Source organism: Lagopus leucura, unplaced genomic scaffold (assembly GCF_019238085.1).
Source record: "Lagopus leucura isolate 7727_CA_CO unplaced genomic scaffold, USGS_WTPT01 Super-Scaffold_100157, whole genome shotgun sequence".
Classification (NCBI taxonomy): Eukaryota; Metazoa; Chordata; class Aves; order Galliformes; family Phasianidae; genus Lagopus; species Lagopus leucura.
The window spans coordinates 28,074,128-28,087,372 of record NW_024962334.1 but is presented as its reverse complement, the minus strand read 5'-3'; the positions used below and the strand labels follow the sequence as shown (position 1 = coordinate 28,087,372).

Below are 13,245 nucleotides of genomic sequence, written 5' to 3'. Positions count from 1 at the left end.
CCAATGCAGAGGTGGTTTTGCAACAGCATCTGCCTTCCCAGCTATCAACATCAACATTATAGGAAGAAAAAAAAAATAAAAATGGAGACATTTCAGAAGTGAACAAGATGTAACAGAGGTAAATTAAATGCAGGAGGAAGATGTCACAATCTCTACCACCTGTTGCTCAAATGCGAACAGGATGTCCTAAGCATCACATTCCAAAAATGAGTCCTTAAATTAGAACAGAGTCCTTAAGTCAGAAACCACAAGAATGATTCCAGCAAGACCTGTAAAGATGCAGCTTGTTGTAAACTTCCTCAGAACATTGCTCTAAACCACTGAGGGAAAAGACATTCTCTGTCTCCCTCTTATTCAGATTCCCAAATATTTCTTTTTGGCTGCTTGGGTATTCCAAATTTGGGGGTTTTGACTTAAAGCCCTCAATTAACATAACTTCTGCATGTGCTGATTCTGTGAAAATCAATTTAAATTCTGCAGAAAAATGCTTTTAAGAAAAAAAAAAAAAAAAAGAAAAACAGAGGAAGATTAGCACTGTGTTAAAAGGATGCCACCTACTGGGCAGCTCATCCACCTCCAGTAAAAGATTGGAGAGGTAAATCAGTTAGCTCTGAAGACCTGAAAAAGCCTGCCTTCCTGAAAAACTCCTTAAAATTGCAAAAATAAACTAATAGTTCTCTGGTCTCCTTACGCTCAGGGTTTCCCAAAAGCCTGTGATTTTTTTTCTGCTAGCTCACGCATTCATTCTTTTTTCTCCTGTAGGAGCAGCAATAGCCATGTTCCATGAGAATTTATCCTCCATATCCTTTCCTTAACTCTTTCCCTTCTGGTGCCTGTATTTCTACTGAGAAGAATGCTTCTAACAATCTGCACATCACGTTTTTTTCCCATTCTCTGCTTTAGGCTGAGAGGCACTAAGCAATGTCAAGGCTTCCCAATGCAAACAATTAGAAGATGCAACACATGTACAGACATGCAGAGACATACACAAGCAAACACAATGGGATTAGTATCATGCTTTAGGGGAAAATCAGACTGTGCTTCAGCCTTCCTTGCTAGGTGGTCAAGAAGAAACATTTCAAAAAGTTTCTGCTCTGCATTTATATTTCCCTTTTGTGTGTGTGTGTGAGAGAGATTGTCTCAGCCCTCTTATTTATTTGTTCTGCAACTACATTTCTGTTTCTATTACTGCTTTTGGTTTTTATTTAAAATACTGTTAGAATGGAATAGAACAAAACACTTGGAAGAGACCTTCAAAGAGACCATTGAGTCCAACTGCCTGACTTCTTAGGGGTAACCAGTTACAGCATGAGGGCACTGTCCAAATGCCTCTTGAGCACTGACAGGCCTGGGGCATCAACAACCTCACCAGATATCCTGTTCTAGTCACATTTTTCCTCATGTCCAGTCCGAAACAGTTGCAGCAAGCAGTGATGCTGCCTCTCTCCTCCTCTCCTCAGCCTCTCCTCACAGGCCCTGCCTTCCAGCCTTGTTACCTGCTATGGTTCTCCTCCAGATGCTTTCTTAAAACCCTTTTTACGCTGTGGAGCCCAGAACTGCACACAGTACACAAAGATGAAGCTGCACCAATGCTACACACAGCAGGAGAATCACTTTGTTTGACCAACTGCCTATGCTGTGCTTAATGCATTCCAAGATGCCAAGGCACACTGCTGGCTTGTGCTGAGCTGCTCTCACCAGCCCCCCAAGGTCCCTTCTGCTGTACTGCTCCCCAGCCACCTATCCCCCAGTCCATGCCCGTGCCTGGCATTGCTCCATTCTTGCTCTTTAAACAGACAGGAAACTATTATGCTCTACCTAACACCCCTTGCAACTGTGGAGTGCAAAATAGAAAACAAAACAAAAAAACAAACGCAAAATTGGAATATGTTTATCAGGTTTCCGTGATTAAATACAAACCTCCAGAGAAGAGTGTGGTTCTTGGCCACATCCTCATTTACCCTTGGGACCAATTATACTTCTCTAGCAGAGATAAAAGGCTTTGAAGCAAACAAGGGTTGTATTTATATCTAACATTTCCAGTCTCTCTACCAAATTAATGCAAAGGGACCTCAATCACATAAGCAGCCTGCAATTCTTCACATCAGGTGCTGTGATCATTTTCATTACGGTCATTCCTCATTCCTCTTCACTGACAGCACAAAGAGGACTTCATATGAGTCAAACCCTTGCGCATTCGAGAGCAGTGCCAGGCAGGATGCACTATTTTGGGTTCAGTGTTGCAGGAGGAGCACAGCTCCCAGGCCCAAGAGGCACCAGAACAACCCAGTTCAGAGCTGGCACAGACACATGCCCACCCCACAGGCTTGCCCAGCCATGCAGCACCGAGGGTTGCTGGCACCCGGCTCGCTTTGGTCACAGCTTCTGAGGTCACCTCACAGCCCCTGTGCTGGCAGCACCATGCACCAGTCCATCTCCTCATTAGGCACTGAGGAGGTTAATCTTGTGTCAAGCATTTTTATTGTGTTTTACCATTCTACTTTCAGGCATAAAAGGACAGATAGCCTGACTCCAGTCGACATACGCATTGATTTCCAAGTATACATTTTGGGCAGTGATTTAAGTTATTATGACTTGTTTATGGAAATGGGCATCATGCACTCATTGTTTCCAAGTTGCTGAAAAAAACAGTATTCTGCCCAAGGGTGGCAGACATTATGGATAGAAAAATGCAAATTTTGGTTTTTTAATTACTAGCCAAGAAGATTGGTTTTAAGCAGGACAGAAGATAAGATGTGTAAGTGAATGAGATAGGGACCTTGCTCCAGAAGGAGGGAATTTTGCAATTTTGTGGAAATTAGCTTGTACAGTTCTGCTAAAGTACTGCATCCCTCCTGTCTGTGTGGCAGCACCTCTGCCTTGCCATTTTCTTGAAGAGTTGTGCTCAGTTAGCCAGAGGACACTTTGGAAAACAAGGGGCTGCTCCAAAAGTACTGCCTCTTATTTTATTATAGTGGCCCACCATGTCAGAGGCGGATATTGGTGATATGACAGTAGTGGTTGAAACTTCCTACCAGTGTTCCATTACATAAGAGAAGGAATAAGGAGAACCTCCACGCTTTGCTGGCTGCAGCAGGGAATATAATCACTGAGGAAAAAGAAAAGGCTGAGCTTCTCAATGGCTTCTTTACACTTGTTTTTAGAAGTCTGACTAATTATCCTCTATCCACTGACCTGGAAGTCTGAGATGGGAAGCAGAATAAACTCCTCATGATTCAGGTAGAAACAAAGACCTAATATTCCGTCTGGACTGTCACAAGTTCATGGGACCCGATGGGATTCACCCATCACATACCTGCTCAGCACATCATATGTATGAAAGATGAATAAATAAGACCTAAGACATGGAAGGAGAAATGTTTAAAAATGGCTAACATTGTTACATTGCAGCATTATAAATGCCGGCGTGTACATCCCTATGTCCACAGCTCAAACAGTGCTTTCTATAGAGGTACCTCACTACTCAACATTTCACTTCAAGGTAAACAGTGCCCATATTTTTAAAAAAACATCCTAAGTCATTACTGGCCCATAAAATATAATATTTTTCCCCTTTATAAGCACCCCTAAGTGCTTATAAAGATCCCACCATTTCTGCTTAGCAGAGACCATGTTACCCTTCCTCTGGAGAATTACGCATTCAGTCCTTTCCCCTTCCTTTAGATATTCCTGGATGCCTTCTTTCTGGACCAAAGTATCTTCCTGATCTCCTTGAGTCACAGAAAACAAACAAACAAACGAACAAAACAACAATAAAAACTCAGCTGGAACGGAGCTATGGAGATATTGTAGAACCCCCTGCTCAAGGCAGAGATAATTTCAAAGTCAGACCTGGTTATTCAGGGCTATATTCAGGCTGGTTTCAAAACTCTCCAGGGATGGAAGTTCTACAGCCTACCAGGGCAATCTGTTCCAATCCTCAGCTATTCTCATCCATCTGCTCTCTAGTGATTTGGATCTGACTGTGGTTTAGAAATACACCCAGCATCATGTGATTAACACCATCAGTTTTAGTGGCATTTGCTCTGGCTAGAGATTAGGATATTCTATTTCAAGGCTCCTCTTTGATATATCTTGTGCAGATGATATGGAAGCAGGCATTTATGGAACGCTGCTCTCTGGATAGAGTGTTGGAAGGCATTAATTAGTTGTCCTCCTTGTCTTATCTGACCTTCCACTACCAAATCATGCATCTAGCATAATGAAAATGCTTATTAGAGAGGACTTGAAAGTGATGCCAGCTAGGATGAGTGGGTCATTTTGTTCCTGTATCATTTTAAGATTGTTCTTGTGTTGATTTGTTCCTGATTCATTGCCTTAAAGACCTTTATAAGTATGCACACATGGAATACCCTACCATTTTCCTTTTCTGTTGTCATCGTCAAGTACACCTTTTGCCATGTTTTCTTCATTTTTCTAATTAATGTCTTAATTGCCAAGGGGCTCAAAGTAGAGATAATCATTATCTCTATGTAGTATGCACTTCTGGTACTGCCTTATAGATACATTTTGCAGCAGTCAATGGACATGCTCTGTCCACTTGGACACCTAGTAACCTATGGGCCTGCCAGCAACATTCTTTTCCAGTTCTCACTGTCTTTAATGTTTTTATTAAATGTAACAAATAGCAAAGTTTTACATCCAAATGTTAATTTACAGGAGTATCAACAATAGAGTGTATAGATCCTTCCTCTTGGACTTTCATCTACATAGATGTTCTTGTGTCCTGCTAGTCTTGTTATGTTTTGTTCCCTAAGTTCAACCTTCTCTTAATCAGTTCCCAAAACTGTACCCCAATACTGATGATATTTCTTAATGACTATTTCTTCTGATTTTACTTAAAAAGTTGCATGTCTCACCACTATTAGTCTCTCTTTTTACAGCAATGTTGCCAATGGCTGCTTTCCTCAGAGACATTCTTCAGCTGCACGCTTTGAAGGCTTTATTCACACTTTGCAGTGTTTAATATTCACCTCCTCAAACACCCAATTTTCATTTTTGCTTGCATGACACTCCCATGTGCACTGGCAGTTTGCTGGGTCTGTGCCTCTGTTGTACATTTCTCTTCTAATGTAGTTGATGCTTCTCTCAGAAACTACACATATGAGGGCTTGTTGACCTCCCACATTTTGTCATCCATGTGTAATCACCATTACTGAGGTGTCCTCTCATCTGCTCCGCATCTTTTACACTCCAGCCATTTGTGGTATTAAAGGACACTCAAGTGTCCTCCATTAACTCGACCTTCCTACAGTTTTTTTGAATGCAGAACTTTTCTCTTTGAAACATTATACTTCAAACCACTCAACTGTCCATCCACATTTCTTCAGTTTGCTTCAGTAAATGTTTCCCTTATGTATGTCACAAATGCATATGAGAAACAGAGAATCTTTCTCATTTCACTAAGGTTCAGCAAAAAAATCAACTAAACTCGAGCACTGCATGAAACATTCTGGAGGTTCAGAAGTACTTCTTCTCTGCAGGAAGAACATAAAATTTTCTCCAGATTCTGTCCATGAACTTAGTTTATTCTCAGAAAGACAGTGGGACCTCGCTCAGACTCAGCAAGTCCTGCTTATATGTTGAATGTGATAAACTAAACAGAGTTGCTTACATTAGCTAGGTTTTCAGATAGCTCCTATCTGCACCCTACTATTCAAAGGTGGGCATAATAATCGCCTACAGCACAAATATCATTGTCTTAAGAACATACATCAGTATTTTAACACTGTTTAGTGAAAACATTTCATGAAAGGGACAGAACTCTTAATGCCCACTGCAAAGTAGTTGGCACAATTAACTTTCAATATTACACCCAGATGATTTCTCCATATGGAATCACATGAGATGGATACTACAGTTTTTTATCAATAAATCTTGTATCAACAATATTATTTGATGTAATACAGCAGTAACATTTTTTTATTACTTGCTTTACAGTAAAAAAGATACTGACAACATTTTGCCACTTATTTACGTTAAGAGGAGAAATGATAGGCTTTGATACTAATAAAACACAGTCCCAACATTTTGTGAGGGTAAGAAGATACCTCCAGCAAGCAGTCAGCATTCTAATAGGATCCTTTCTGTGAACAGTACATACAGAACTTCTTCTGTCTTAATCATTTTAATTTCTCACACTTCACAGGCCATGGAACCCTGGTTTTTGCTTCTTCATAAAAGGTAGACAGCAGCATATTTCACCATGGATTAGTACAAAATACTGAGATTTGTGTAATTACTACATCTTTACAAAGAGGTACAGCAATGACAAATGCTGGAGTGGGCATGTCTTAAGTTTTTAGTTTGCTCATAAAGCAAATTATTTTGGATGCTAGGTAAAAGAGAATGGGGCGATGTGAAACAGAGTGAGGCAGAGGAGATACAGCCATATAGGGACAACCTAGAGGTTTTCCAGTGATGACCTCCAATGACATGACGCATTTGATGGCATAAAGACATTCCATTCAATACTCTGCAGATCTGATTGTCAAAGAAGTGAGCAAGAGTTTAAATACTTATAAAACCAAACATACATGTTTTCTTTTTGGTGCTGAACTGATTCCAATCTTTAGGAAGCACGTACCATCATCAGATGGCAGAAACTGTAAATATGATAAAAAAATAACAGAGTAGAAAGTACTGGGGCTGTTTTATCTGTAAAAGCATATATTAATAATGATTATTATTTATTATTTGATGCTGTTTCAACTCAAAATATACTTGGCAGCATCCAAACGCAGAGGAAAATATCCTTTTGTAACACAAAGAGCTTAAGGGCTGAAACAAGCCAAGCCCTTGAGCAGCCTGTAATGAGGAAAGTGGCACTCAGGACACTGAAGGAAGTCTACTAGCACCCATTTGTTCTCAATCGCTGAGCTTTTCTCAACACCAGGACTTAAGAGAGATTCCAAGCTGCCGATCTCCGCACTGCTAAGAGCATGTGATCAGCTATCTGTGGGCTACTCTCTCCATTTCTCAACAAATGTTCTTAAGCAGCCTGACGCAAAGCCACAGGATTTACCAGAGATGCTCTATATTGGTCAGACTTAAACTGCCCCTTGAGTCAGCTAACTCACACTAATCCTGTTTCCATTTTCCTTTGCTAGAAATACAATTCCTGGAAGAGTTACAGTATAAAAATCTAAGATTCAGTAATTCACTCCAACAGTTGTTTAAATGGTTAAACCAGTATCGGTGATCTGTTGTTATCAATGCAATGCATACGTAAAATGAAGAACTGGAGCACAAGTCAAAATTCCTGTTATTGCACATGTAAATGGAAAAAAGTAACATCTATTAGTTTATTAGATATTTTGTAATTTAAATTTCCAGAAAACCATCTGTACCACTAAATGCACAGATGCACACATCATTTAAAGCTTCACTTCCTTCTGAGTGTTCTCCCTTTTCTGCAAAATCCTTCCTTCTTTATATTTTCTGTTGATTCTTTTTCAGTATTTCACCTCCTTTTTCTACTCTACTTCACTTGCTTCTTTCTGTATCCCATACCCTTCCACCTTCAGAGCGTTTCCACTCCAGCAGCACAGCTAAAGATAGCAGTAGTGAACCCTTCCCTTTCTCTTGTACCTTTGTACTGTTTGGAGAGAAGAGACTGGAGACAAAAAGGAACGAGAACAGGAGTTCTTACTTCTAGTTGCATGACAGAAGTCAGCAATGGTAGGTAGCTTTGTCAGTACCAAAGCCAAAAAAAAAAAAAAAAAGGTTTTCTAAGCAGAGAAACTAAAGTGGCTAATTCACCCTGTGAAGTTATCCAGTCTTTCATTACCTTTCTCATTTTTCCTATCGAGCTCTCAGCAGTGCCATGGAATGTATCACTTCTCGTTATGCGAGCACCAAAAACTGAGGAAATAGTTCTCCATAAAAATGCACATAAAGTTCAGGTGGCCTTTGGAGAGATACTGCCAAATATGGAGTGTCATTCCAGCCACTAATAAAAAAATTAAAATAGAAGTTCAGTTTCTTTTCCTCTTGCAAATAGATGTCAGCACATTCTTAGTGGTAGAGCCTTGACATCTTTGTAAAAAGCAGCACTGTATTTTCAGAAGTGTTTCATATTATTTAACAAAGGTGTGTTTTTATTGTCAGCTTAGTTGTGAGACGACAACTCTAATGACAAGACAACTCATCTTGATTCAAGCAACCTCTAAGTACATCTGTGAACTCACTTGGCATTGCCTGCAAAAGTGTCCAATTTCTAGGACAAAACAAGAGAATAAAAATCTGTTTTTCCAATTGTGAAGGGGTAACTCAGCACTTAGAAGCAATTTAGGAGGAAAAAGGCATTTCAAACACAGGCTTTTGAGTAACAGCAATTTTCTAACTTGTGATTCTGTCCAAGCTAATGAAGACATCAGAAACTAAAGTTAGCACGTCAAAGCTGCCAACAAGCATACGTCATACCTTTTTTGTACTGCTAGAGCTACTATAAATAAAACCTAGTGAAACAGTGGATTCAAACAAAGTATTGCAAAACTTATCAAATGTATTATTCATATGACTTCTGGTAAGAGTAAACAACATTCATAAAAAGCCGTGGACAGGCATATGGCTCCTGTATGCATTGCTGGAAATGATTTGCTAAACAGTGCTATGTGAAACTATGACACATGAAGCTGAAATGGATGCATATTTCCACAAATGCTACTAAAAGTGAGGCGTAATTCATCAATTCTGCCAAGTCTGTGCCAGGTGTTTTGACAAGTATAACCAAAATATGTAAATGATCAAAAAGCCATGGTCCAGAAGCTTATTTTAAAATAAGCTTCTGTTTGCTACCACTTCTACTGAACAACATACAACCACTGTTAAAAACCAGGAGCAGTGCAATCATGTCAAAGAACAGTGGACATTTGCATGAATTTTATTTTTCACAGAGCTCTTTGGTACTGTTCAGGTAAAACAGCAGTGCAATATCATTTTTCTATCTCTTCCTGGACCCACTGAACTGCACCCTGTAAGCTCCCAGGGCTGTGGTGCTCATATTTAGCTGCTCCTCCTTTCAGGACTCACCCTGCAGGACTACAGCCCTGAAGCATGCAGCTTGCTAAAAGCTTGTGCTCTCTACAGGATGATCCTCATTCTGAAAGCATTGGGAGAACCATGGAGAAACCTATGGTTGCATTGCTCTCATGCTTTATATCTACAGTGCTATTTCCTATCACCTCTGTTAAATGACTCAACTTTCACTTTAAGGCTGAATCCCAAAACTTCTCGCTCTTCCTTGGTTGTATTACATCCATAAGCATCAGCAGAGACAGTCAAATGGAGTTCTCCATCAGAGAGTCCACCCCAAACACAGGGAGTGGCTCAGGAGCTCACTGATGAGGCAAAAGCCTGCATCAAACTAAGCCTAGCACTGTTACTAGTGCTGTCAATGAACTAAGGTATGGCCGGCCTTGCTGCTCTCAGCATGCTGCATCAGCTACCCCTGTGTGAGAAATCAGAATCTCTGCTGTCCACGGATAATCCAGTTGAAATTTTACTCAATATAAGGGGCAACTTTAAGCAGCTTTGTGCACAGGCTCTCCAGCCTTCCCACCTGCCAAATTCTACCATCAAAAACCATGACTGGAGCTGTAACAGTAAGAATAACAAAAAGCTTCAGCACAAAACATCTATAGTATACCTGCTATTGATCTTCAAGCTTCTTTCTTAAAATTATTGCTGCTATTTAGCCATGTCATCTTTCACAGCTGTTTCTCCTGATTCACAAGAATGAGAGCTACCCTACAAGGAAATTTCTAGGGAGGTTTTCTCTGCATCAGAACTACTCCTTGCATCATCTGTATTGCAACAAGTGTTCTCTGGACAAAACAGCCCCACACAGAGATTGCATGGCTCTCGTGCAGCAGCACTGCCCCACAGCCACCAGAGCTCTGCTTCTTGACTCAGCGATTTGTTCCTGGAACCTGTGCTCGTGTCAGAGAGCAAAGTCAGAGAACAAGTGTTACTGGAAGTCGGACCCACTCCTTACAAAGCGAAGTGACCAAAAGCAGTGTCCAGTGGGAAGTGGGAGTGTGATCAAAAAGTGGCACAGAACAAACAATATTGTGCAGTTGTTGGCAGGCTATTGCTAGTAAACATTGAGCTTAAGACTGAAGTAAATGAGATCACAGGGAAATAACACCTAACCTTAAGGCACTGGCCACTCATTTGAGGGTACCTTCATCAAAAGCATCAATTAATGCTCAATCCTGTTAAAGCTGCTCAGTGTAGCCTTGTTAAGCCTTGTAGCACTGAATACTGATGTTCCAGACCTACAGCAGGGCCTTCAGCAAGGTGTCTCTGGCTCTGTTACCTGCACTGCAAATTTCTGAAAGGAGTGAATTTTTTTCTCCCTGGATACCTCTCTGACACAAGCAGCAGGAATTGGAAGTGTTTTACATGTACCAGAATGGCTCCTAGAAAGCCCAGGTGTGACCCGTGTGAGCATTAATAAGAGATTTAATATTGACTCCAGTGGCAGCAATTAGGACCTTGAACATCAATTATCAGAAAAAAATAAACAAAAAATGAGCTTACTAATATGCAGAACTGATGAGCATTTGCAAAACCGAAACTCAAGGCACTTGCTATCACAGCTTCCAGGCAAGTGTAGCTCCATTATTTCGTTGCTCATTTTTTCCAAAAACTGTATTTGTATGCATCATTTTAAAAGTAAATATAGAAGAGTTTCTTCTGGGCAATGACTTTTCAGGAATTTTAAGTCATGGTATGCTTTTCCTTCTCCCATTTTTGCTTACACAAAAATGATGGAAATTATTGGCAGCTATTTTGGTCAAGACCATATTATTAAACTGACAGGACTAGCATAGAATCAAGTGCTCATTTAGCTTCTTACCAGATTATAGATAACAGCTTTTAGTTAACTTTCAATGCTAACTGGCTAACTTTCAGCAGTGTCCCACTCTACTTAGGTACGGGAGGCAGGTTGGAAGGGAAACTCTTAAGCCAAACATTCTACAGAACACTGTTTTTATCTTTAATGAAGATTCTCTACTTTTTCAAAAGGCGTTTCTACTGTAGATCTGAAAAAAAAGTTTGCTGAACTGGATTCAGTGAGCTTAATAAGCTAATTCTTGTGCATATTTTATGCAGTAGTATTTCAACAAGGCTTTTAGAAAGGATTCTTCTTTTCCTTCCCCTCCCTTAAAGCTCATGAGCTACAGTGAACTAGACTATAACACAGAACTCTATTATTAGCCAATAATTCTACAGTAAATCCAATATTAGCTGTTTATTTGTAAATGCCTTTGCCGTAAGCAACAAAATGCCCCCATCCTGTCTGAATACCTGTGTTATAATACAGTACGTATGCAAGCAGCAGTATATATTGCTTATAAGCCATTCTGATGAAATTGCCCATGAAAATATGAGTGTAAGGCAGGTTTCAATAGCCTGTTTCTCATGAACGTACAAAACAGCTTGTTATATATAGCCATTTTTAAACAGTAAGATCTCTGTGCCCATCACCCATGATGTCAAAACACTGCTGTGGAGTTAGAGATATCACTGCCCAAATTTAAACCCTTCCACTTGAATTTCTAACAAAAATTGGCTGACACTAACTCTTCAAGTGATAATGAAAACCTATGGCAAAACATACTCTAGGAGTGGGTCTGAATGGTGACATGATTTACCCAAGATTTACACAGTTAGCATACAGTAGCACTGTCAGGCAGGTTTTAGTTCATCCAGCATAATTTCATATCTGCCACTGTATGTAAGTTACTACAGAGGCAACTTATCAAAGGTTACCTAATGGCAAAGGCTGACAGATGTCTGGAAACGTTCAAAGGAAACACTTGCTCTCCTGTATTTAATTTCTCTAATTCACAATTATTGTATGAGTGGTGAATTAAATTCCCTCATCAACCTCAGCTGCTGAGAGCAGAGATGCAGTGCTAGGACCTTTCTGGGAGCAGGCATGGGGCCTCCTGCTGAACACTGCCCTGCCAGCACCGGGGGAAAGGAGCAGGAGCTCAGTTTGAATCTGAGCTGACAAAAAGACAAAGCATGCAGTAATGCAATGGCTGACTTCATTCATTCTCAACTATGTGACTACTGTAAAGGGGAGGCATGTAGTCTTGGGGAGAATACTGTGTTACCGTGAAGTTCAAGGTGGGCACAGAAGCATGGCAGGAGGGCATCTGCTAGGTTTTGATGATACTGACTGCAGGAGGTCCAGGGATCACATCTTCCTATTGGAGATCTGGGGATTGCCTTGTCCTATTTGATGTTTTTACGAATTATATTTTCGTGCACCATTTCAGCTACAAACGACATTCAGTAACTAGAATAAACCAGAAGTTTTTCTCTTTCCCTTACAAACTGTCAACTACCTTAACCTTGTCAAGAAGCCCGCAAGAATGAAATCAATACAGCAATTTGAAGACAAAATTGGCAGGCGTTTTTATTGTGCTTGGACACACGGAGTAAATAGCCTCATACATCAGCCTACCGTCACCAGCGGCACCGCTCCGAGACGGACCAGTGCCGCTTTTACACCGCGCTGTCACCGCAGAGGGAGCCCAGCGGGACGGAGGGAGCGCGGAAACAGCGCCGGGCAGAGCGGGGAGCGCTGGTGTGGGCTCAGGTGTCCCCCAGCCACCGTGCCGACAGCCCCCGGCCCCTCTCGGACCCCCGCAGCCCGCTCCCTATTCACTGTTCGCCTTACCGTCCCTTCCCGGCTCGCTGCCCTACCCTCTCCCACTCCCTCGCCCACTCGGAGCGGCGAAGTTGCCGGGACTTACTGCGCCCGTGCTCCCGGCGCTCTCCGCTCGATCTGCGGCTGCCGGCTCCCGGACGGCCCTCGGTGCTCGGATACACCGGCACTCCGCGTCCAGCTGCGGCTCAGTCCAGAGCCGTGCCAGTCCGGCGGAGCCGTACCTCTGCGAGCATCCGCCTCCTCTTGCCCGCGACGCGCTCTCCTTCCTCCCCAAACCCCGGGCGCCGGGAGGGCTTCGCGCCGACGTCGGAGCGGGGCGGATGGAGAGCGCCCGGCGGCAGCAGCGCCTCCCCCACGCCCGCCTCCCCGCTGCTCCCGGCCGCCTGCTGCCGGCGGGGCTGCCGCGCCGAGCGGGCGGGGCGGGGGCGGCCCAGCGGAGGAGGCGGGGGAGGCAGAACGGAGTCCTGTCACCCGCGTGGTGTTGGGGGGCGGGGGGTGCGGTGCCCGAGCCGCCGCCTCTGGGCACTGCGTGC

The 13,245-nt window shown here is 42.3% G+C and overlaps 1 protein-coding gene across 1 annotated transcript in view; it reads right to left on the bottom strand.

The window, feature by feature from the left end:
• Window positions 1-12,860, bottom strand: part of CALCR (calcitonin receptor) — a 131,535-nt gene extending 118,675 nt beyond the window's left edge. The window contains exon 1 of the mRNA XM_042889340.1: window positions 12,798-12,860. The gene's annotated coding sequence lies outside the window, so the exon portion shown is untranslated. The remainder of the gene's footprint in view (window positions 1-12,797) is intronic.
• Between the last annotated feature and the right edge of the window lie 385 nt (window positions 12,861-13,245).